Source organism: Anomaloglossus baeobatrachus, chromosome 4 (genome assembly GCF_048569485.1).
Source record: "Anomaloglossus baeobatrachus isolate aAnoBae1 chromosome 4, aAnoBae1.hap1, whole genome shotgun sequence".
Taxonomy (NCBI): Eukaryota; Metazoa; Chordata; class Amphibia; order Anura; family Aromobatidae; genus Anomaloglossus; species Anomaloglossus baeobatrachus.
Genome location: NC_134356.1, coordinates 570916451 through 570943377, shown reverse-complemented (window position 1 = coordinate 570943377; position 26927 = coordinate 570916451). Strand labels below are relative to the sequence as shown.

The 26927-nt window shown below is 43.2% G+C and overlaps 1 protein-coding gene across 2 annotated transcripts in view; it reads right to left on the bottom strand.

The window, feature by feature from the left end:
- IQCH (IQ motif containing H) overlaps positions 1-26927 on the bottom strand; it is a 192608-nt gene that overhangs the window by 129264 nt on the left and 36417 nt on the right. The window lies entirely within an intron of this gene.

Genomic DNA, 26927 nt, shown 5'->3' with positions numbered 1-26927 from the left:
AAGGGAGATCTTAGACAGATCCTAGGATAGGTGTTAGCAAGGTCGGCGTCCGCACCCGGCGCACCCAGGCAAGTGGCGAGGCCCTGGACAGCTGGGCCCACTTGCTGTCATCAGTTCTGCAGCCCCCAGGGCGAGTTCTGGAGATCGCTGTGCTTGGACCGGAAGTCCCACTTTGCTGGCTGCCGGCCTTTTAAATCCACAGTTGCACACAGTATTCACTGCTAAACGCTGCTTGCAGGGGCATTAAAATTAATCTGTGGGCGGAGCTAGCGAGCAGCATATGCCCTCCCGAGGTTTATGGGCCCCCCACCTGAGCTGTATGTCCCCCCACCCGAGCTGTATAGCCCTTCCCCTGAGCTGTATGGGCCCCCCCACCTGAGCTGTATGCTCCCCCTGGGGCTGTATAGCCGTTCTCCTGAGCTGTATGGGCCCCCCCACCTGAGCTGTATGCTCCCCCTGGAGCTGTATAGCCCTTCCCCTGAGCTGTATGGGCCCCATCCCACAAGCTGTATGGGCCCCCTGAGCTGTATGGGCCCCCTGAGCTGTATGGGCCCCCCACCTGTGCTGTATGTCCCCCCCCGAGCTGTATCCCTTCCCCTGAGCTGTATGGGCCCCCCCCACCTGAGCTGTATGCTCCCCCTGGAGCTGTATAGCCCTTCCCCTGAGCTGTATGGGCCACCCCACCTGAGCTGTATATCCCCCTCGAGCCCTATAGCCCTTCCCCTGAGCTGTATGGGCCCCGTTCCACAAGCTGTATGGGCCCCCTGACCTGTATGGGCCCCCCAGGGGCCCACTGAGACTCTTTCACCTGGAACCCATGAAAACTTGGAGCCAGCCATGGGTGTTAGACCTGATGATGCTAGTTTACAGAAAAAAAAGTGGTGCCAGTGTTATTGAGAAAGACTGCCAAGACTGAATAGCATAGTATGTTCAACAGAACTGAGCTTTTTATAATGCATGATCTGGCACCATTATTATTATTATTATAGCGCTTTACATGTGAAAGGGGTATACAAAATAGGGACAGGTACAATAATCATAAACAATACAAGGCACAGACAGGTACAGGAGGAGAGAGGTCCCTGCCCGCGAGGGCTCACAGTCTACATACCCTATTGTATCACCGGGTGATACAATTTGATATTGAACCAATTTTATGCTTCATCGGATACCATATCACAAAGCTAGGGGAGAACATTGAATATAGAAGAACAATGGGCAAATGTAATTGTTCTAAATCGCATTCATCCTTGGGGTTTTAAAAAGAGCACAGTTTGGAAAATTTCTAGTTTTGTGAGGGGGGGGTTTAACTGTTTTTAAACTATTGGTATCTTTGTGGTTTTCAACAGGCACCACCAAACTTGCACACACCATGCATAAAAACAAGATTCATTTATTTTACTTACCTATACAATGCCATTAATTCCACAGAGCTTAACAGACATCAACATCTCTGTTACAAAAGCTTTTTCAAGTTGCCCTTTCCTCAGTTCGAAATGTAATTAAGAAATGGCAGTTACCAGGAACAATGGAGGTCAAAATAAGATCTGGAATACCAAGCCAAATCTCTGTGAGAGCTGCTCATATGATTTCTAGAGAGGCAACTCAGAACCCCAGCTTGACTGCAAAAGACCTTCAGGAAGATATAGCAAACTCTGGAGTTGTGGTACATTATACTTTTGTTCAGAGACATGTGCATAAATATAGCCTTCATGGAAGAGTCATCAAAAGAAAACCTTTTCTGCGTCCTCACCATAAAACTCAGTGTCAGAAGTATGCAAAGAACATCTAAACAAACCTGATGCATTTTGTAAACAAGTCCTGTGGACCAATGAGGTTCCAATAGAACTCTTTGGCCACAACGATCAAAGGTATGTGTGGAGAAAAAAAGAGCACAGAATTTCAGGAAAAGGACAGATCGCCAACCATTAAGCATGGGAGTGTATCAATCATGCTTTGAGGTTGTGTTGTACCCAATGGCACGGTAATATTTTACGGGTAGAGGGAACAATGGATTCAATGAAATTGCATGCAAGACGAGCCAGGAATCTTATAGAACTGGAAGACTTTCCAAGGAAGAATGGATGAAAATGCCTCATACAAGATCTCACACTTGCCTGACTACAAAAATGTATAAGCTGTGATACTTGCCAAAGGGGGTGCTACTAGGTACTAATCAGGGTGCCCAAACTTTTGCATCAGCCCATTTTCCTTTTTTTTGTTAATTAAAAATGTAAAACATTAATATAATAACAATTTTTGCCTAAAATACAAAGGAAATGTGTCCTCTTTAAATGTATGCCTTTTAGAGATCATTTACGGTAATCTTCAACTTGCTCAATTGTTCATAATAACAGTAATTTTAATCAGGGGTGCTCAAACTTTTGCATGCCACTGTATTTGGGCATTTTTAGTCTGTACTTTACAGTATATCCTGTTTTCACACTGCGTTCCTCTCCCCATTCAGTGGTCTCGTCGGGGCTTCCATCCGAACCCCCTGCAAAACGGGTTTTGGACGTATGCATCTACGGGGCCATTGGCTATAATGGTGCAGACCGTGTGCTCTGTCGTGCACCTTGTTCAGAAGCATACGCTTTACTGGAAATGGACATCCACACATAGTATACTGCGTCTGGGTGTCCATCTTCAGTAAGTGTATACTTCCGAAAATGGTACATGACACAGCACACAGTGACTCCGTTTGCACCATTAGTCAATTGCCCGTCGGCGCATACATTCGAAACCCGTTTTGCAGGGGGTTTGAACGGAAGCCCCGACGGGACCACTGAACGGAGATTGGAACGCAGTGTTAAAGCGGCCTTATGCATTGCATACATTTGTTTTTGAGAGATGCTGCAGGCCGGAACGCTCTTGACGCTAGACGTCATCACGGTATTTGACCAATGCCCACCCTCTGCAACTCCCTGGCTCCTTTACCACAACTGATGGACTATCGTCCTTTCTTTTGCAGACTGTACACAGTTGTATCTATTACAATGTTAATCACAAACAGTAAACTGACGCCATCCGCGTGCTATCCATGACTTGTACGGGTAATTTTGAACCATGACTCAGATCAAAAATGAATGTCTTCGTGATTTTTGGGCAGACACGGTCCACAAACACACAGAGATGTGAACATCTCCATTAATTATAAGGGGAATGTATTGTATAATAGAAAATATGAATGGAACACATATGTGATTCACGGGTGTCTGAATAAGGTCTTCAAATGAATAAAAACCTGCAAAACGTATTTAGAAATGAGGAATAAGGCTGCGGTCAAATACTCCGCAACTGTTAAGCAAATCGCAGCTGTGGCCTACTCAATCACGTCATTTCACAATCAGGATCTAAGCGTTATTACACCAACCGAGGTTTACCTTGTTTGAAGGATAGAAGGTGGCAAATTATAGGTGGCAATTTCCCAGCTGGAACCCCAACTAGTTAATAATAACACTGCGCCCGCCTGCATGCCAGGCATGAGGAACAGCTGGTAAAGCAGCACTCTCACTCCATTAAGAATGAGGTGCGCGTGCCCTGTCACAGGATATGTATTTTTAAGCAGGTGTTGGAGGTTTGCTGCCGCAGGGCTAAGGAAAGCAGTTTTCTGCCCAAGGGAGGTGCAGGTGGCAGCAATGGGTCAATTAAATAAGGCTCCTTTAGTTTTTACAGAATAGACATAATATATTCCATATACAGGAATATGTTTCTATAAGCAAGGGCTAGCAATGACTATTCTGGGTGATTCTATCACAGCAGTATCCGATGAAGAACTGCTGCTACATTTACAGACAAGGCAAAAGTATAAATCGGAATTTACATACTTTCTACTTACAATGCAATTCTGTGACTCCGCTGAGATCTGATGCACAGATATTGTATACCTGATATATGCTCAGTGTGAATAAACCATTCATATACACTGACAAGCAAAAGGGTAACAATGCCTTAAACGTTTGACTTTCATATTCCATATCTCACCATCCATTACAGCTTTGAACATGAGACTGCCTTCATTTTATAGACAATCTTGGCTATATCCTACATAAATCTGATTTGCAACTATTTAGCATATGATTAGTTATGCAGATTCGTGTCATGTCACTGCATTGTTACTGTTTTACTCCTAAAAATCAAAATTTTTAATTTTTATTATTTTGTTAGTATGTTGTATGTACCTCTGGCTTTCAAAACAGCCTAAATTTTCTGAGCATGCTCTTGATCGGCTTCAAGCATTTCTCGATCGAAATCTGATCCCAGGTCACTTCTTCTCAATGATGGTGCGTACTGAATGACTCACTTGGGTATGTATACAGCTTTGTCTTCAACTCTACAAACAAGTGTTCGATTGGGTTGAGGTCTGGGGACTGTGGGGGCCAATCCAGCACCTCTACTTCATTGTCATTGAATTATTTCTTCCCCAATCTCGATGTATGCTTTGGGTTGTTGTCCTGCTGTGACCCTGTCATCCTTTTCATACTCATAGTACTCAAGATAGTCACATATAGCTCAGCATTGAGACCACCATAGATCCTGGTCAAGTATCCAATACCTTTAGCAGTGAAACAACCCCATATCATCAGGCTTCCTACACCGAATTAGACAGTTCCTTCAATTTCTCGATCCGTTAGCCCCTTTTCCCCTGTTTCCTCCAAACCCATTTGCATCCATCAGAGCCTAGTCTATCTTTTACAGTCCACTTTTAGTACTTCTTTACAAACCGGAGCAACGCTTCTTATGACATTAGTGAAGTTGAGGCTTTTTCACCTTTTTTCGGTCCTCCATTCCAAAGATGTGTAATGTGCATTGCACAGTGCTTGCATGGAAGTCTGTGATTATACTATTATGAAGCATACGAGTCACCTCCACTACCGTGTTTGTAACACCAGAACAGACAGACCTTATGATAAGCTGACTTGTTGACGCACATATTTTGCCTGGACTTTCAACTCTTGGCTTTTTAATGGATGGAAGGACTTCATTTTGTATTCTTCCAACTATCTTGGCGCTCATGTGATGCCCTGGACGGGCCAGGTAGTCACAGATAGGGCCCCGCATTACACCCTTCCCTCACAGGTAACACACAGTCAACCACAAAACCCTAGTCACCCCCCTCAGGGCTTGATAGACACACCAGGGGGCGGAACCAGGCGGTTGGAAGACGCCCACCTAGGAGTTTTAGATAGCCCGGAGCGGGAAAGTAGCCAGATAAGGTTTAGAGTTGAAGTTGGAGAGGAGTGTGGGCTTGAGCTGTGTGCAGCTCCAGCAGAGGCGAATACCCAAATTGGACAGGTACCAGGGTAGGAGCCCTGGTGCCTTTGTCTAGGAGACAGATGGCGGTCTCCGTCTGCAGGAGCCGGGAAGATGGCTTGGTGGAACCGAGGTGGACCGGGACAGGGTAGTGGCCCGCCGGTACCAACCCGGGGAACCGACTCAGAAACTGGAGCACACAGGGGGGTACTCAGACCCTGAAGCTAGGCCCAGAAGCTACTGGACTTAGTTAATTAACTGATTGCAGCCAGGACTAGAGGTCCTGTCCCACTCAAAGTACCGACTGAAGGCAACAGCCCACCGAGGGGGATAAAAGGCCACCGCCATGGCTCAGAGATCCCACGGGCCAGCATCTGCGGGTAAAGGGCTCCTTAGGCAACCACAAGCCGGGAGCGGACTCCTGAAGTTGCAAGCACAGGCAGTCAACCATTTCAAACAGGTGCAGGAGAAAGACAGAGACCACCAGCCGGGTGGGGGGGGAACCCGAACGCAGCCGGCTGTGGGCACCGACCACCATCACCTTGGTTTACCAGAGACTCGTGTGTTTACTAATAGTGAGTACATCAGCACCCTGCGGTCGCCCATCTCCCTGCACCGCCAAACCCCCAACGGGTTCCGAGGCCACCATCCCTGCCCACGGAGGGGTTAACAACTTGCTGCACAACATCTCCCCCGGGTGCCCCGTAACTGCAGCGGTGGTGTCCAATATCACCATACACCGTGGGTGATGTCACACATGTGAAAGATGAGCAGCATATTGCACTTTTTTTACACAGTAGTACAAAATGGACTATTTTGACTAAATCAATCATTCATCATTAGGTTTTAAATGAGAAAACATTGAGCACCAATCGACTTTTAAACTCAGAACATTTGAGGTCGTTCCTGAAAAATCGAATGGGCACATCTGATATCCTCGTTTGATTATTGCCAATGGCATATGTATGTGCTGATTGTTCAGAAAATCTTTTTTTTTTAAGCTCCACATCTGGATGTTGACCAATTATCGTGTTTTGTTTTCTCACTAGACGTCGAAAATGTATGGCTTTATCTTAAAGATACCTTTAATCGCAAATAGGAGAATAGCTACGGGCAAAACAACAATGAAGTCACTGGACAAGGTCTTCAAATCGAGGAACATTTCACTGGTGATGAAGACACAGCTCATACATAGTCTGGTCTTTTCCGTAGTAACATATGGATGCAAACCCAGGATAATAGCTTGATACAATCAAGAAAATGGCAGAGAAGACCCTGGTGGACCTATCTAGGGTTGCAAAAGATCGATCTCCTACAGATTGTTCATCCATCAAGTCACCATGGCTAAAGATCAAGCTGAAGGGCAATAAATAAATAATGGTGAGATCTTGAAATGAATATTTGCATGAATGACAATGGTTCAATTTTCAACTCATGTGTATGGGGACCTTAAGAAAGTCACATTCTCGGGCTTTGAAAACAATGAAGCAGTACTGTGATTGCCCTTCATAAGTGCTGTGATCACTACAGGGGAGCTCTAAAGCCTGTGCGGGGGGCAGATTTTCTCAGAGACTGCACAGCTACTCTGCATGTGTACAGCCACATGTGTGGTTTCCTCCATATGAAAATACCACAAAAATGCAAGAAAAAGGGTTAGAAATTAGGAATTCACAAATGCTGACTCACCTGTAACATATGGAATATGTAAAAACAACGGTGACATAATATTTCATGGTATTCACGAAGGTCACACTAAGGCTATGTTCTCATGTCCAGTAACAATCCGTTAGAACATATCCGTTGGCAAAAGAGTAGTGCAAACACAACTTTTTTTTGTCCATTTTGAAAAAACTGATTTTTGCAGGATGTTTTTTTTTTAACATTGAAGTCTATGGAAAACAGATCTGTTAACAGATTGCTATTTATCTTCCATTTGAAACTGATCCAGTAAGCAAAAAACTGATCCTTTACAAATGAAAGAAAAATGGATGGCTAAATAGCTTATATAAAGGAGAAGAAACAGCTAACCGGAGGAAATGTTAGGAGCAGCGGTGCACGGATAACCTGATCCAGCTCACAGGTAAATGGCAATAATTGAAGATGAAAAAAATCCAGCACCAGCGTATAAAATTTAGAAATGTATTAGTATAAAATTAAAAAGCCCATAATAAAAATATATTAGGGCATGTACAGAGCAAAGAAACTCCAACGCGTTTCAAGCAAAAAAAAGCTCCTAACCATGACCATGGTACATGCCCTAATATATTTTTATTATGAGTTTTTTTTAATATACTGTATATATAGATATACTGTATATATGTATATATATATATATATATATATATATATATATATATATACACACACAGCCCAACAGTGTTGCCAATGTATGTAAAACGCTGTGGAATTAATAGCGCTATATAAATGAAATTATTATTAATTATACACATTTTATATATATATATATATATATATATATATATATATATATATATATATACTAATTTATACTAATAAATTTCTAAAATATATACGCTGGTGCTAGATTTTTTATAATTTTCAATTTTATGGCTAAATAGCAATTAGTTACTGAATCCATTTTCCATAGACTCCCATGTTAACAAAAAAAGAAAAAAGAATCCTGCAAAAATCTATTTTTTCTAAATGGACAAAAAAAGTTGTGTTTGCAGAACTTTTTTGCCCATGGATCTGTTCTAACTGGACATGAGAACTCAGCCTAAGGCCCCCTTCACACTGCAGTGATTCTGGTACGTATGTTACAGTTTTTATACGTACCAAAGTCACGGACAAACGCAGACCCATTAAAATCAATGGGTCTGCGCACCCATCAATGATTTCTCACTGACGTGTTTCTGTGCGGCGAACACGCGTATCCGTGTGCTCCACACGGAGACAAGTTTGTTTTTTCTTGGCATCACTGAGGTCCCATGGACCACACTATGGTGTGATCCGTGAAACACGTATCAGAAAAATCACGTACATTTAAAGTGGTTATCTGGCTTATTTTGCCTTTTTTTGTTCTTTCCCTATTGGGCTACATTGGGGCAGGTAAGTAGATAGTGATCACTTACCTGCCCTGCTGTCAGCCCCTCTCCCCCGGCTCAGAGTGGTCATGTGACTGCACCTGTCGCAATTTTGCTGCTTTTGGTCATTTCATGTCAACAGGGGCAGGACCATGTAATGAAGACTATACAGGGTGATCCAAAAGTAGGTGGACAGTATGTGTAATAGAGTTATGAAGGGGGAGATGTGTCAAACATGGTGTAAAGTGAAACTGACTCCGTTGCCCTTAGCAACCAATCAGATTCCACTTTTCATTCTTCACAGACTCTTTGGAAAAGGAAGCTGGGAAAAGTGTCGGGCGTCGTCCTGTCGGCCCGTAGTTCGGGCTGTTCAGTTAGGCTCCCTGCACACGTAGCCAGGGTAAATATCGGGTAACTAAGCAAAGCACTTTGCTTAGTAACCCGATGTGTACCCTGGTTACGTGTGCAGGGAGCCTTAGCTGAGCCGTTGGTCGCAGGCTCTTTAGCGCACGCGCTGTGGCAACGGTTGTCACTGTAATGACGTCATTTTGGAGCAAGACAGACAGACAGAATAAGGCAATTATATATATAGATTGCGGATGTGAGGTGATTGCTCTGTCACAGATGAGAGAAGCCGGATCTCTGCTCTGTTATTTCTAATGCTGTAGTGATAAAAGGTCAGGTGCTGGTCAGAATACTGACAGACAATGAGTGTGCAGAGGACGGACAGGGGGCAGGCCTGGACACTGAGGCCGGGCAGTGCCAGCTCTGATTGTGAGGTTTGGCAAACAAGCACAGGAAAAAGTCAAGTTTGCTTGTGCTAAAGGTAAACAAAGAGCTGTACAGAATAAAGGGATGATTCAAGAGGAACAAAAGTCAGAAAACAAAAAATAACAATGTAGGGGGGTGATTTATATGACAATACAGCACAGATTAGCTTAAAATCTTTTTGTGAGTTTATGTCGGACAACTCGTTTAAAATAAAAAGCTTTTTCAACTCACCTGTCTCCAGCGGCACTGTCTTCAGCCACTGCGGTCTCTGCTTCCAGTCGGCTAATTATACTCATACATATGTACTACACAGCCGACCCGGAAGTAGGTGCAGAGGGGAGACAGCGGCGGACGGACACATCATAGCGGGAGACTCCAGCACGACGGACAGCAGTGGCGTGGACCGGTGAGTATAAGTGCCTGATCTGCATCTATTATCATGGATAGCACACGGAGATCACACGTGTGCCAAAATCATGGTACACAGATGGACATACGTACTTTTCACACGTCAGTGAAAAACACACACGTTTTTCACTGATGTGTGAAAGAGGCCCAAGGTTAAATTCTCACAGGCATTTTCTAAATGGACAGCACATTGATACATACACATATCAGTTTTAAAAGTCAGGTCCGAGACTCATCTTTTGCGGATCAGACTCTCTTATTCTGGTGTATGGTAAATCATTAAACACAGATAAAAACGGAAAACATCCCTTTTCGCTGCTCCATTGTGAAGATTAATGGATAAATAAAAACTTAGATAGAATCTACCTGCTTCAATTTTTCAAAATGTATGGCGAAAAAAAATTGATGGAACAAGGATGCAAAACAGCTGACACATGAGAAGAAAACTGTTTGGTTTACACAGATGTTTGAATGTAGCCTAATACTCAATGATGCGTATGTGGTCACCAGTCCATGTAAGGCCAGGTTCACACCTCTGTATTTTCGGTCCGAGTGCAATCTGGACCAATGTTAGTCTATGGGGCTGTGAAAATGTCTGATTTCTTCCTTGGACAAAGTCTGACTGAGGGAAAAAAAATCACAGCATGTCAAGGTTAGATCTGATTATCCGATCACATTCGGCCGTGCAAGTCAACGAGTGCGAAAAAGCTATTGGACTTCATTCGGATGAGATCTTCGTACAGTCCAATTTTCGCACAGACTGACACAAAGGAGAAGATGGAGACATTTTTGTTTCTATCTTCTCCTTATCCGAGAGAATCGGATCACACTAAGCTGACGCTCCGAGCAAACTCTGATTGGACCGTCATTTGCATAATCTACCCTATTTTCTTGGATGAGAAAATCTCCGGTCGTTTGCACCTGTCCTTAGTGAGTTGTTGTAGCTTAAGACTATGTTCACAATTGTGTTTACTATTCCGTCTGTCCAGTTGCAATTTTAGGAACAAGACTACCAGAATTAATGTTAAAGGGAACCTGTCAGGTGCAATATGCAGGCAGAACCACGAGCAGTTCTGGGTACATATTGCTAATCCCTGCCTAACTGTCCCTGCATCTAGTAGCATAGATAAAGAGATCTTTAGAAAAAGTATTTCTAAAGAGCTTTTATCATATGCTAATGAGGCCAGGGACTAGTCACAAGGGCGTTACTTCCCTTGGCTAGTCAGCCCCCTTAGCATGTAAGCACGCCCACAGGGACATAATAACATGCTATTGAATACGTAAACAAGAAATACCATGGTTTAAATTAGTGTCCCACAGGAATTCATGATGGTACCAAGAAAAATATAAAAAAAAAAAACAGGAGACAAGCACTCTCCAAAAATCCAAGAAAAAATAGAAGATTTAAAAGGTGCAAATAATTATGATCTTTATTAAATATTTAGAAAAATAGGACACATATAGGTACAAAAAAGGACAGGAAAATGGTCACAATGCCAGTTCCTCAATCACAGTAAAGTCATAAGAAATTATAAATATGGCAATTTGTAGTAGACATACACATATGTGCTGCCGTGTACAAAAATATGCAACTGCAGTTAGAAATGTAACAGGCACATTAAAGTTGTCCAATCCAAATCCCAGGGAAGGGGGGGGGGTGTTATTATAAACACACTTCACCCAAACACAGAATAGTCCTGAGAGACACATTACAAGGTGCTATAGTGCTGCTAAGGTACAAATGCAAAGAACATAATGCAGACACATAGGGGATGTCTTACCAAGTAGACAGGGTGAGGTAACTAGGCACTAGAGACCCCCAAGTGAAGCCTAACAGCTGTTTTGCGGGTCATCCGCCCGCTTTTTCTTTGAGGTGTGTTAGCATGCTAAGGGGGCCGACTAGCCAAGGGAACTTATGCCCTCACGACTAGTCCCTGCGCTCATTAGCATATTATAAAGAATTTTTAGAAATACTTTTTCTAAAGGTCTCTTTATCTATGCTACTACTAGATACAGGGACAGTTAGGCACGGATTAGAAATATGCACCCAGAAGAGCCACAGTGATTATTATAGGGGTATGTCTGGATTCTATCGTGTGTCTATTGTTATTTTTAATGGAAGAAAAAGTTCTTGATGCTTCTCTTTTTGTATTTAAAAACGGACACATAACAGAAACCAGACAGACCCCATAATAATCAAAAGGGCTCATCTGACTCTAATTACATTAATAATGAAAAATATATGATTTTGATATTAACTCTGCTTGTCTGTTCCTAAAAATGAAAAATACAGGCAGAATTGTCTTAGAATAGGTTCACAATGAGTTTTATTTAAGGCAAAAACTCAAAAGAACCCGATTCACTAAGGTATTTCTGCCGGAATTCTGCTGTAATTCACCTTAAAAAGGTCACGCAATTTTTCTGCAACTTCCGGCTTTTGGTATTTTCACACCAGTATAGCCATTGGCGGCATGGGATGCGGCTACGTCCGACCATCCAATTTAAAAAAAGTTATGCCAGAAATATACTCCAATTCCTGGCTGGACCATATCTTTGTTTGAAGGTGCACAGTGAGCGACTATTAATGCACATCCCTTCAGTAAGTCTGTCTTGTACAACGCCAGTCTTAATGAATTGGCCTTTAAGTTTCTGAAGTAGCAGCTGCTTCAGGAAACACTTCTTCTTTGAGGAGTTTTGAAAAATTTTTGTTTTCCTGAAAAGTTCTGAAAGGTTTTTTTCTTAAAGCATTTTTTAAAGCCTTTTAACTTGACAGTTTGGAGCAGATTTCATCAGGATCCAATTGCAAGAAGTAAGAAAAAGGAGTCATTTCGCACACAAAATTGGCTTGATAGGGACCCAACAAAAATGAGGTCGCCTTGCCGCTGGCTGTTGGGCTCACATAAAATCTGGCCGTTTTTGTGTGCTAAGTATCTCAATTTTTCCATCTTTTTTCATAACCGTAATGGATTCCCATATTCATTGTTACACATATCTTTAGCACTGCAGTGTGCAAAAGACTCCTTTATGTTACCATGTTTCATATTCAGTTTGCACCTGTTCACATTAGTAAAACAGGATGTGCCATCAGTCTTTTTCTTTGCTTCCAAGAACTGACATGAATTTCATTTCCCACCAGGTGTTTTTCAAAAAGTTTTTAGAGGAAAAAAAAATCTACAAAATTCCTCATATGGACAGCCAAAGGTGATTACCTATAAAATTGAAAAGGAAAAGTTTTCCAGGTGTTTTTTTAAATAGTATGAAGCGGATTTTAGTACAGATCCGATCCTAGAAACTCTGCGTGAGCATAACCTTAGTCTGCTTCTGATATTATCCATTAACATTGTATATAAACCATATACGCAATAATTTCTGCTATGTGCACAGAACAAGCAGTGAATGAATGTTAGGGTATGATCATCTAGGGTCAGTGGCATAACTAGAGTTTGATGGGCCTCGTTGCAAAGTTCGGACCTGGGCCCCCCCTATGTACACTGACATTTGGGGTACGGGATAATGATGCTGACACTTAGCTCTTACCCTCAGCACCCAGGTTTCCCATGATCTGAAATTCCTCTATCAGCACCCAGCTTTCCTATGTTCTGATATCCATCTTGTGCTCGGCACCCTGCTTCATCATGTGCTGCTATACATCTTTCCCTCAGCACCCAGCTTTCCCATATCAGAGCATGGGAAAGCTGGGTCCTGAGAGATGTATAGCAGAGCATGGGAAAGCTGGGTGCTGAGAGAAAGAGCCTTTTTCCCTCAGCACAAAACGTTCCCATCCCATGCTTGTATCTTTGTCCCCCCTAGTATATAGTTCTCCAAATACTATAATAACCCCCACATAGCCTTCCATCTAGTATAGCAGGTCCCACATAACCCTTCATATATTGGAATGCACTTCCATAGTCCTCCATGTATTATAATTCACCCCATAGTACTCCATATATTATACTTCACCACATAGTCCTCCATATTTTATAATGCACCCCGTAGTCCATGTATAAGGTAGCCTCCATAGTCCTCCATATATTATAATGTAGCCCGCATAGTCCTATATGTATTATAATGCAGCCCCATAAACCTTCATATTGTATTATGCAGCCCCATACTCCTCCATGTATAATGCACCCCTATATTCCATGTATAAGGTGTCCTCCATATTGTATTATGCAGCCTTATACTGCTCCATCTATAATGCACCAATATAGTCCATGTATAAGGTGTCCTTCATGTTGTATAATGCATCCCCATAGACCTCCATGTATAATGCAGCCCTATAGACCTCTATCTATAATGCACCCCTATAGTCCATGTATAAGGTGTCCTTCATGTTTATTATGCAGCCCCATAGACCTCCATTTATAATGCAGCCCCCAGGCCTCCATGTATAATGCAGCACCCCGTGGCCTCCGTGTATAATGCATAATGATTTTGTGGTGCGGGCGAGTGGATGCTTTATCATTGCTGTGTGCGATGACATGAGAGGAGGGCCCGCTGCCGCTGCAGCCGCTGGTGCCGGTGTCAGCAGCGGTGCCACTGGGTCATATAGCGGCTGCGTGATATGCGACAAAACAGTGCAGCTCCTCTCTCACAGGAAGGAGATGGCTGCTGATCTGCAGGGCGACTGCGGGCCCCTAACCTGCCAGGCCCGGATGCGATGGCGACTTCTGCGACCGCGGTAATTACGCCCCTGGATATACTATATTTCCTTTTAGCGCCCTTTAGTCTGTAGGGTCCACACCTCCTAACTCAGGTGGTTTGGACTCCAGCCTTTATTAGTGCGGTACTACTTATTTGGTTGTCTTTTTTTCCATTATCTGACAGATCTGGAGACGGAATCTGCCCTCTACCAGCGGCTACTTCCATTTACTTTTTTGCAATATTAAAAAAGTATAATTACTTTTCACAGCGCTTGTGGCATTTATTTAGTGCTTGAAAATAACTGGTAGCCACACATAATATTGACACTTTGGGCACAATTTGGCCATTTTCCCATAGGGGTATACTCACTTTTTTTGCCAGTGGTTTAGACATTATTGGCTGTGTGTTGACTTATTTAGAGTGCACATTAAATTGACACACCTTGATATAATGTTAAAGTAGTCTGTGTACAGCTTGTATACCAGTGTCCTATCTTCAGTGTTATTCCATGAAAAGTTATAACACAATATTAGCAAAAATGTGAGGGGTGTACTCACTTTTGTCACATAAAGTATTATAGCCAGGGGGACTGACTGCAGGAGAAAAGCCAAAAGGGACCTCAGTGCTCTGCTCCCTGATTGGACCCAATGGTCCGATTGGTATGGCATCTCCTATCTATATGTAACAATGTTCTGTGATGGAAATACGACAGAAAGTTGATAGGAACACTGAGAAAAAAAATAATTGGATTTGTTCTGGACATAAAAGCATAATTTTCGGCCCATTACAGACACTACCAGGCCTTCTTTATACACATACAATTGACAACACAAGTAATTTTACCCTAGATATCTCTACAGCTCTTCTAAGTAAATGTGCATAATATATGAAGAGATACAGGAGCGTCTGCCCACACATTATCTAAGCAGCTCCATGTAATATACAGTGTTATATGATATCTATGGTAAATTGTACTATAGCGCAATGACTGCATCCTGTCCCTTTAAATCTGCAGATGCATCTGTCACCATGGTAACTGCATTTATAAGCAGCCAATAGAACTGCTCAGTTTGAATTAAAAAAAAAAAAAATTGTTTATCCTCAGTTTGTTACACCTCATCAGAGTGTGAAGACAAACACCAGCGAGCAGCGCGAGATATCAGGTATAAGACGTAATATAAGATACCGGACGGCGATACATCCATCACTCACACTCACACCAGATACCGGGCGGCGATACATCCATCACTAGCACTCACACCAGATACCAGGCGCGATACATCCATCACCCGCACTCACACCAGATACCTGGAGGCGATACATCCATCACCCACACTCACACCAGATACCGGACGGCGATACATCCATCACTAGCACTCACACCAGATACCGGGTGGCGATACCTCTATCACTAGCACTCACACCAGATACCGGGTGGCGATACATCTATCACTAGCACTCACACCAGATACCTGGCGGCGATACATCCATCACCCGCACTTACACCAGATACCGTGCGGTGATACATCCATCACTAGCACTCACACCAGATACCGGGCAGTGATACATCCATCACTCGCTTTCACACCAGATACCGGGCGGCAACTAGCACTCACACCAGATACCGGGCGCCGATACAGCCATCACCCGCACTCACACCAGGGGGTATCGGCCATCACTTGTCCCACCAGGCAGCCCCTTTTAGAGGAATTGATCACATATGTAATAGGAAATATATTTCCATCTCCCAATCTCGCCCGTCCACAACAGCCCCTAATTATAGAGATAATGTTCTTCAGTGTTTTCAGGAACTGTCACCCAAGTCATAGAAATATGTATCAAGTCCCTACAACCTCTGCTCCTCTTTTATAGGATTTTGATACATTTCGACAAGCGAAGATGTCAGAAGACGCCATGGATTGGACTGGATCTTGTGCCAGCGTTGGACCAGGTAGTATCATCAGTCTGTGAGGGCCAACTGTTTCCTAGATTCAGGATTTCCACTTTAAAGGAGTTATCCAGGAATATTTCATTGTTGGACTTTGGGCCTTTGACTTTGTCTTAAGAAATCACCATTTATTTAAATCAGGTTTTTGTGCTCAATCTATTTTTATATATATTTCTCATGGTTTTTTTTTTTTTTTTAATCCATATCACAATCTTTAATTGAAACAGCAATTAAAAATCTTGCAGTTCTCACTGTGGCCACTGGGGCGTGGCCACTGGGGCTTTTTTTTCTTTAGGGGGGGCTTTAGTCTCTAATCTGACCCTAATATCTGGTTGTTTCCCTTAGTTTATTTTACACCTGAGGAAAAACTAAGAAGACTGGCCTATTGTATGAAGCTGCTACCTTCACCGCTCTTCAAGAAGGAGGTCAGTGAGAAAACTAAGGGCAACATTGTTGTTTCTTTTATTATAAGGTGGTTGTGTATTCGGATGTTCCTATTAATCCTTGTAACTTAATCTCTTGTCTTCCCAGCACCTGATGCCGACCAGCCCCGAGGCCCAGAAAATATATGCAGTACGGCGAGAAGAACAGCCTGAGCCATCCAGGACAATTGATGTCATAGGAAAAAGGAAGAGGGAAGAAGAAGATGATAAAAAACAAATTTGGAGGGAATGATGAGACTACCTGGATGATAAAGAAGAAGAAGAATACATGCCAAAAGAGTCGCTTAAGAAGGTAAAACTGGACATCCACATCCCTGCAAGGAGGAGACAACAAAGAAGGATTCAACAGAACAACAACCACCAATAAATACATCAACTGCTTCTTGAGAGGAAGGAAAAAAAAACATATGGACCATCCTGCTGGGGCCTCTAGACTGAAACATCAAAGATGGTGGTGGTAAGTATAATAATAAGAACAATAATATGAGTGATAATAAGAAAGTAGTAAAAATATGAAGAAAATAACAGTAATAGGTAGAACAGCAGTTTGATCCAGGGTTCTAGGACTGATCGCCTTTTCTAGGGGTTGAGAAGGAATTTTTCCCTTGTGACACAAATTGGCTGAATGTGTCATGGGGTTTTTGGCTTCTTCTGGCTCAACATTGTAGGGATAGTGTAGTACAAATAGTTATAGAAAAGTTAGAATTATACTGTAATAAGACAGCAGAATAATAATAGTAATAAAATAGTTATATCTATAAAAATAAAACACTAACTTAGAAAAAAAATATAAAAGTTAGAATAATACTGTAATAAGAGAGCAGTATAAGAGTAGTTTAACACCTAAAATCTATCAACACTATAGTCCTAGTTTAATTAGCTCCTTAATATTAATTACTTAGCTAGAAATAACATCATTAGTTTGGATCCAGGGTCCTAGGACTGATCGCCTTTTCCTAGGGTTGAGAAGGAATTTTTCCTCTGTGACACAAATTGGCTGAACGTGTCCTGGGGTTTTTGCCTTCTTCTGGATCAAAAAGCATTAGGCATAATTTATTAGGATTTTTTAATACAATAATTTAAACAAAAGTAAGAAAAACGATAAAAAATAAAGAAAATTATAATAACAGATGGATATTTAAAAAAGTAGTAGTGCAGTAATAGTAAAAATGGTAGTAATAATATCAGATGTGACTTAGTTATTTAGTGTAGGGACCCATCTGAAGAGGGTGCCTTGACGTTGGCAGATGGGCTCACACAATTTGATCACATTGTGTGCTAAGAACCTCATATGCATTTTTAGAGAAAATATAGTATCTATGTAGAGCTCCTGGCAGCTTAACCCCTCATGTGCCTAAGTCCGCATCTGGGTGGTTAGTCAGGAGAGGGCTATCTCTACAGTTAATGGCTTCCCAGTGATGAGATTGCAGGTGCTGATGGATTGCTAAAGGCCCCCAATGTCTACCAACTTACTCCTATTTGACCCCGACAGAGACCTAATTGGATACCTAACAGAGCTCTGCCCACTGCTCTGCTGCTGTTAGTTGAACCGCTGCTGCCTACCAGCTCTGACACTGCTGCTACATGCAATGTCATGGATCCCAGGACCTTACAGTGTGAGTCGGCCAACATCACGCACAGTGGCTGGCCCAAGTAGTTTATAAACAATCTCAGAAATGACAGATCAGGTAATTAATTTAAAGGCCTTGAGCTGGTAAACCAACTTGATAAATAAAGATTATTACACAAGTCGCCTCCTGTGTTTTGGTGATAATTGTCCTCTGTCATATTTATTCTAATAAAATACTAAGTGAAAACTGGATAATACTGTTTTTGGGGTTCTGGGGGCGCTGTTGTTTGTTTATTTCTATTAGCGTCTAATAAACATTAACCTCTGTATCTCCGTCATTTCCAGGTTTAGTGGAGCTCCAATCAGCTCTGTGAACCAACATGTGGCGAAGTGCACACGCTCCAAAGGTCATGGCAGCATGATGAGTTTACATAATCCACGCTGCCAGCATCTCTGCAGATGAGGAGAGGTCACTGGAGCCAGGAGCAGGTAAGTGCTCCTTGAGCTGACAATACTGGGAGCTATGGTTTGGGAACTGTATGGGAAAAGTGGCAGCTTGGGTGGGGTCTGTATAGAAAAGGGGGCTGCATGTGATGGGATCTACATGGGAAAGGGGGCAGTATGGAGGGATCTGTACAGAAAAGGGGGCCGCATAGGGTGGGATCTGCATGGAAGAGGGGGCAGTATGGAGGGATCTGTATGGCAAAGGGCACAGCCTGCGAGTGGGATCTGTATGGCAAAGGAGGGAGCCTATGGGGTTAGATCTGTATAGATAAGTCGGCAGCCTGTGGGATGGGATCTGTACAAATAACGGGGCAGCCTGCAAGGTGGAATTTGTATGAAAAGAGGGGCAGCTTTCGGGTAAATCTGTATGGAAAAGAAGACTGTATGGGGTAGGATCTACATGTAAATGGGGGCAGCCCTTGGGCTGGGATGAGTATGAAAAGGGGCAGCATTGGGTGGGATCATTATGGAAAAAGGGGCAGCCTGCGGGGTGGGATCTATATGGCAAAGCGGGCAGTCTGCAAGGTGGGATCTGTATGGCAACGGGGGCACCCTGCAGGATGGGATCTATATAGAAATGGGGGCAGACTGCGGGATGGGATCTGTATGAACAAGGAAGCAGCCTTCGAGGTTGGATTTGTGTGGAAAAAGGGGCAGCCTGGGAGTAAATCTGTATGGAAAAGGGGGCTGCATGGGGTAGGATCTACATGTAAATGGGGGCAGCCCTTGGGCTGGGATGAGTATGGAAAGGGGCAGCATTGAGTGGGATGATTATGGAAAAGGGGGCAGCCTGCAGGGTGGGATCTGTATGGCAAAGGAGGCAGCCTGCGAGGTGGGACCTGTTTGGCAAGGGGGGCAGCCTGTGGCTTGGGATCTGTATTGCAAAGGGGGCAGCCTGCATGTGGAATCTGTATGGCAAAGTGGGCAGCCTGTGGGGTGGGATATATATTGCAAAGGGGGTAGCCTGCATGTGGAATCTGTATGGTCAAGGCGGCAGCCTGCTGGGTTTGATCTGTATAGAAAAATGGGCAGCCTACGTAATTGGGTCTGTAAACAAAAGGGGGCAGTCTGTGCCATGGGATCTGTATGAATAAGGAGCAGCCTTTGGGGGTGAGATCTGTATCACTAAGGGGGCAGCATGCAAGGTGGGATCTGTATGGAAAAATGGGCAACCTTGGGGGAAATCTGTATGGAAAAAGGGTCTGCATGGGGTGGGATTTACAAGAAAAAGGGGCAGCCTGTGGGGTGGGATGAGTATGAAAAAAGGCGCAGCCTACGATGAGAGATATGTACAGCAAAGGGGGCAGCCTGCGGGATGGGTTCTGTATGGCAAAGGTCACAACCTGTGGAATGAGATCTGTATGGCAAAGGGGGCAGCCTGCGGGATGGGATCTATATGGCAAAGCGGGCAGCCTGTGGGGTAGGATCTGTATAGGAAAGGAGTCAACCCACGGTGTGGGATCTGTACTGCAAAGGGGGCCACCTGGGGGTGGGTTCTGTATGGCCAAGGGGGCATACCTATGCTGCAATGCCCTGCACATGAGGTAAGAGACATGGCTAATCAGGAGAACTATACTACATTTCCATTTGGAGGAATTTGATAATATTTTTAATACACCTACTACATAGTGGGATAGGATCTTGGAGATTGGAATAGCTTTAATGATAAGTTGAAGATATGAGTTAGGGCCAGGACAAGCATAGTGGTGAGGTTGGGGAGGAGATGGGATGGACATAAGTGCAGAAGTGGTTAGGTGTGATTTGGAGAGAAGATAAGTAAGTATTCTCTTTGATGGTGGGGAGGTAGGTTATAGGGGACAGGCTATACATAGAGGTTGTAGTCAAGTAGTAAAAACTTGCCCAATTTGGTGGATCTTTGTTTTGAAATGTGCGTCAGTCTTCTACAAAGATGAAAGAGGTCGGAGGGAGCAGAGATGGTCTTCCTGGGATCTTGGCTGATTTCTTTTGTCTTTCCTGTGATTCTACACTAAGAAGGAGTGTGTTTCAGGTGTGCATTAAACATCCACAGGTGTGTTTTTAATTAACTCAGATGTTGACAATAAACCTATCAAATGTTTCCAAAGACGTGACATCATCATATGGGCTATCCCATATTGTTTAAAGGAATAGTACTCTTAATGTATGTAAACTTTTGACTTTTCAGAAAGTAATAATAATGCCTTACACAATTTTCTCTATCATTATTCTGCATTTGGCAAATAGAGATAATTTTGGTTCCTAATTAACGTAAAACGGGAAAGTTTTATTCTGATTTCATGTCAGATAGTGAGAAAAACATGCAGATGTGTCCTTATAGAGACAGGATGGAAATTTCTGGTTTCAACTGTATATCACTGTACAGTTCCCTGTAGTAAGATGGTGACATCACTACTTATATCATGTAGCTGAAATGCACAATTTCAAAGGAGAAAAGAGTATACCACACAGGGATCACCAAAACGTCAAATATTTAGAAAATTAGAAAACCTTTATTACAGAAGTAGAACCACATTTCTCCACACTGGGAGTACGGCACACATAGGAACACTAATTAAAACCACTTAAAAAGCCAAAGTCATCATATTACCAACACACCAGGACCCAGTACAATAAATAAATCAATATAAATATACAGTACAAAAAGTCTTATACTTAGGATGGACGTCTGGACACAAACTTAATTTTGTAAAGTCAATGTACAGCTCTGGAGATATCATAGGCCACACATAGTTTTGTGACGTGGTTCAAATACAAATCAACAGTAGAGTCCTCAAACTTACATGAATAGATACAATGTGCCAAAGAGGCTAAGGTACAAATCAGATCAAAGGATCAGCAAGATTATTATCAAAGAAACTCTATTATTTCATATATATGAATAATCTTGTACCAGACGAAGCATATACAATACATGTACCCACATAATTATTCGATCCAGACCGATAGTTAACAGTGAGGGCAGGTGTAGTCAACCCAATCAGGATATAAAGCCCATAGTCAGAGTCCTAGGCTCTGTACATGTACCCATCACTATGGTGTAGCTGCACTGGCCCTAAATCAATTGGCTATTTTGGTTGGAATATATAGAACCAGGCTGATACAGCATCCATGTTCAGAGGGTAAAAATAACCAGACCCATACTCACTATCATAAAGGGTTAACCGGTGTACCAAGTGTGTGGGTAAAGTAAAGAGAGGAAGGGTTCCTGGCGTGGTAACCCCACGCGTATCGTCACTGTGTAAGTGGCTTCCTCAGGGGAAAGAAGGCCTTCTTTCCCCTGAGGAAGCCACTTACACATATCCAAACATAGCGGCAGGGAACTTTCCAGCTAAGCAACTGAGATGGAAGATCCCTGCATGCAAATAAACTGAAAACAACCACAGCAAATGACAAACTCAGATAAGAACAAAAAGAACCAAACAAAAATAAAGAGCCAAGCACTTATCTGGGGTAGATGTGGTCTGGAGCAGGATGAAGCAGGCTGGTGTACAAAGAACAACTGACATCTGGCATAGCCTGCTATCAGACCAGGGTTTAAATAAGCAGAGACTTAGCAATGGAAACGCCCATTGCTCAACACACTTGGTCTCTGATCAAACCATTCCTGGCCACAAGAGGGAGCCTCACAGCAGCCAAAGGATAACTGACATTCACAACAGCTTACTGAATGAGCATGCCTTGGGTTCACATGTTGTTTAATGGGAAATTTCTATCATTTTTGGGTATTTTTTGGCTGCATATTGTAGGCAAGGACTCTATGAATTCTATAAGACCCATATATTGGTATGTACAGCAGTGTTTTGTATCAAAGCACTTCCTAATAGCAATGGGCGAACACGGACTGTAAAGTTCGGTGTTCGTGTACACGATCCCGAACACAAGCTTTCAGGGAAGTTTGTGTTACAGTTCTGGTCTAGTTTGGCTCCAGGGGCTGAAAAAAAAAAAAAAGCACATTATTAAAAAGCATTATGATTATACTTACAGGTCCCACGACGTGTCCTGCAGTCTCCCGGCCACTTCTGCTTACGCGTCCGATCATTGCTGTGCCACCCGGGTAACCACCACTGACTACAGGACCTTCCATGATGTTATAGCCATGTGACCAGTCTGGTGTGAATGTTGTACAGACATTGGCTTACAGACTGGTCACATGGCTATGACGTCATGGCATGCCCTGTTACTTTCTGGGGTATTCACTGCACTGCTGTCACTCGGCTGTTTTCAGACATATTTGTGGTGATGTCAGGGTTCACCTGAGTCTATGGCTGCCATGGACTCGGGTTAACTTTGACTGTCACTGTGGAAGTCTCACACTGTCCGGACCCGGAACAGTGCATACTCTCCCGACAGGAGCCGGTCGGCTGCATGTATTTCTGTGCAGCTGATCAGCTCCTGTCGGGATAGTGTCAGGCCGTGCCAGGTGATGCCCATGCGAGACTCACACGAGTCATACACAAGTGGAATCATACCCTCAATGTAAACCTGCTTCTCACTCTGTATAGACCAGAGGTCTCAAACACGCGGCCCCTGAGGCTGCTTCTTGCGGCCGCAGACACCTAGACCCTGTGACTATTGTGGCCCAGTACATACAGCGGGCCGCCGCTGTCAGCAATTTCCTTCCGGCAAGTATAATTTGCGGCACCGCACAGAGAAGCACACCTCTACACAGCTTTACTAATGAAAAAAAAAGCTTTACTAATGGCAGCTGCCGCCGTCCAATCAGAGGCCAGCAGCTAACGTGGGTGTATTCTGATTGGCCAGCGCGGCTGGCATTAGTAAAGATGTGAGGAGCGCAGCAGTGCCGTCAATAGTTTCCCAGCAGGAAAGCGCTGATGGCGGCAGCCCCGTGTATGTACTGGACAGCAATCATCACAGCCCTCTAGGTTCCAGCAGGCTGTAAGGCGGCTGCAAGAAGCAGGTAAGGAAGACACTGAGGGAACGGAGGAAAGGTGTGAAATATATATATTTTTTTTCATGTGAACAACGTCATAACGGGATATTACTACAAGAGCATAATATGGGCACATTACTACAAGGGTGCAATATGGGCACATTACTTCAAGGGCGCAATATGGGCACATTACTACAAGGATGCAATATGGGCACATTACTACAAGGGAGCAATATGGACACAGTACAAAGGAGCAATATGGGCACATTACTACAGGAGCTCAATATGGGCACATTACTACAAGGGGGCAATATGGACACATTACTACAAGAGCACAATATGGACACATTACGACAGGAGCTCAATATGGGCACATTACTACAAAAGCACAATATGGGCACATGACTACAAGAGCACAATATGGGCACATTACTACAAGGGCACAATATGGGCAAATTACTACAAGAGCCCAATATGGGCACCTTCCTACAAGATGGGAACAATATGGGCACATTACTAAAAGAGCACAATATGAGCAAATTACTACAAAAGGACAACATGGGCACATTACTACAAGATGGGGACAATATGGGCACATTACTACAAGGGGACAATATGGGCACATTACTACAAGAGCACAATATGGCCACATTACTACAAGATGGGGACAATATGGCCACATTACTACAAGAGCACAATATGGGCACATTACTACAAGGGGGCAATATGGACATATTACCACAAGGGGCAATAGGGGCACATTACTACAAGGGGTAATAGGGGCACATTACTACAAGGGGACAATATGGGCAAATTACTACAAGGGCACAATATGGGCACATTACTACAAGAGCCCAATATGGACACATTACTACAAGATGGGGACAATATGGGCACATTACTAAAAGAGCACAATATGGGCACATTACTACAAAAGGACAATATGGGTACATTACTACAAGAACACAATATGGGCACGTTACTACAAGGGGACAAAATGGGCAAATTACTACAAGGGCACAATATGGACACATTACTACAAAAGGACAATGTGGGCAATTTACTACAAGGGCAGAATATGGGCACATTACTACAAGAACACAATATGGGCACATTACTACAAGGGGACAATATGAGCACATTACTACAAGGGCACAATATGGGCACGTTACTACAAGGGGACAATATGGGCACATTACTACAAGAGCACAATATGGGCACATTACTACAAGAGCACAATATGGGCACATTACTACAAGAGAACAATATGGGCACATTACTACAAGAGAACATTATGGGCCTGTTACTACAAGAGAACAATATGGGCACGTTACTACAAGAGCACAATATGGGCATGTTACTACAAGAGCACAATATGGGCACATAACTACAAGGGCACAATATAGGCACATTACTACAAGGGGCAATATGGGCACATTACTACAAGAGCACAATATGAGCACATAGGGTAAAAAGTGCTGCAACTTTTCCAGCCAGAAAATCCACATCATTTATCAAATCTGAACCATATGCTGAATAACAAAACGTGACAATTGTGATAATTGACCTTTAATGCAGGTTTTATTAATTTTGGGTCTAGTACCACTTTTTTCTGTTCAGATGTTGTTATAGAATTAATTAGGTGGTTTCCCATAATGAATAGTTAGGTCTATTATAGTGATCAAATTATAAACGTTTTGTGAAAGCCAAATAGCTTTATTTTAGAGCACCCCAGTAGCATTTTTCTTTTTTTTTTATTTCCTCACTGGAGTATTGCTTTATATTGCAAGCTCCCTGCCCCTTGTCTCATACTCACCTTCCGGCGTCTTCATCTGTTTTTACCAATGATCCCATCCATTTCAGTCACTCTGTGATCTGCCGGCATCTCCAGGGTTTCATGGCGAGCACCAGAGGACACAAATCAATACAACTCTATGAGAGCCTCGTTATTGCTCTCATAGACTTGCATTGAGAGCTTGTGAAGTAACTTCTGACTTCCAGGTAGTCTGAAGTTACGGCCACAAGATGGCGCCGCGGGACCAGAACGACACCGAAAATGGATGAAAATGCAGGAGAGCGAGTATAAAACAGGGGACTTACATTTAAAGCAGCACTCCAGGCCTTAAAAAAGAAAGAAGCTGGAGCTGGAGCTGTGCTTTAAACTTGACATACACAAAGAGACAGGAACTGCAGCGTCAAAAACGTGATAAAACCGCACTCAAAAATGTTATTAGAAAAAAATCACAAGTGATCTAATTTAGCTAATAAGCAGCTTAAAAAACTCACCAAATAGTCATTGTGAGACTGTAGTCATTATTTGTGACAATTCATGATTATCTCAGGTGTGTACAGCTATGAATCAGGGCCGTAACTATAATAGGTACAGGGGCTGCAATCGCCCTGGAGTCTAGGGGCCCCAAAAGGTCCATTTGGCCAATATGAAAAGACTATTACTATTAAAAAGAGCTGCAATAGTTGATTTTATAATGGGGCCCACAAGCATCAAGATCCACCACTGCACGAAGGTCAAAATGGAAACCTTTAGTGGATAGTGTGACAGACAGAGGTCTGACCCCTGTATCAGTAAGTTATACCCGAATCCCAGGTTAAAAAAATAGATTTTGGGAATAACCCTTTAATTTGTCAACAGATACCGAACCCTAACCACAATCTACCATGTCCCAGTAAGGCTATGTGCGCACTAGAGCAAAATACCCGCGGATTTACCCGCGGATTTGCCGCGGAAATTTCTTGAGAAATGTCTGCAATCTTTGTGCAGACATTTCCCATGAAATTCTATGAGAAAAAAAAAAAGCTGTGCGCACTGGTGCGGATTTTTCTCAAGAAAGTTTCGGTGCGGAAATTTCTCGAGAAACTTTCTTGAGAAAATGAACATGTCCATTAAATCCGCAGGTATCCCGCGGATTTCTGCAGTACAGCCTGCAAAAATCCGCAGGGAACCACCCGCGGGAAAATCGCGGCAATTTCGCGGCAATTCCGCGGCAAATCCGCATGCGGTTTTGCCGCGGATTTTTTCCGGAGTTCAGCAAATCTTCACTCCCAGAAGTTTCTCGAGAAGATTTTCTCGAGAAACTTCACATCTCTAGTGCGCACATAGCCTTATACTGATGTCCTACTATATGTGAGAGAAGCCACTAGACAGCAGGGCCTGGGTACAACTGCTACATCTGCACTCCTTATACACGCTCTCGGCCATATTTCCTCACACCTTCTTTTTGATTGCTTCAGCCTCCAGACTCCATCGTGCCCCAGATCTTGACAATGTGAGTCTCCAGCGTACATGGGTGGAGCATACAATACTCGTACGGTCTAGACGGCATTGCCAGTTACTGAGCAAACAGCAGGACATGACTTAAAATAGCAGACAATGGATTACGATATGGTAAAATTACCATATAAAATGTTGTCACCTTCCTTCATAAGCGGGAGC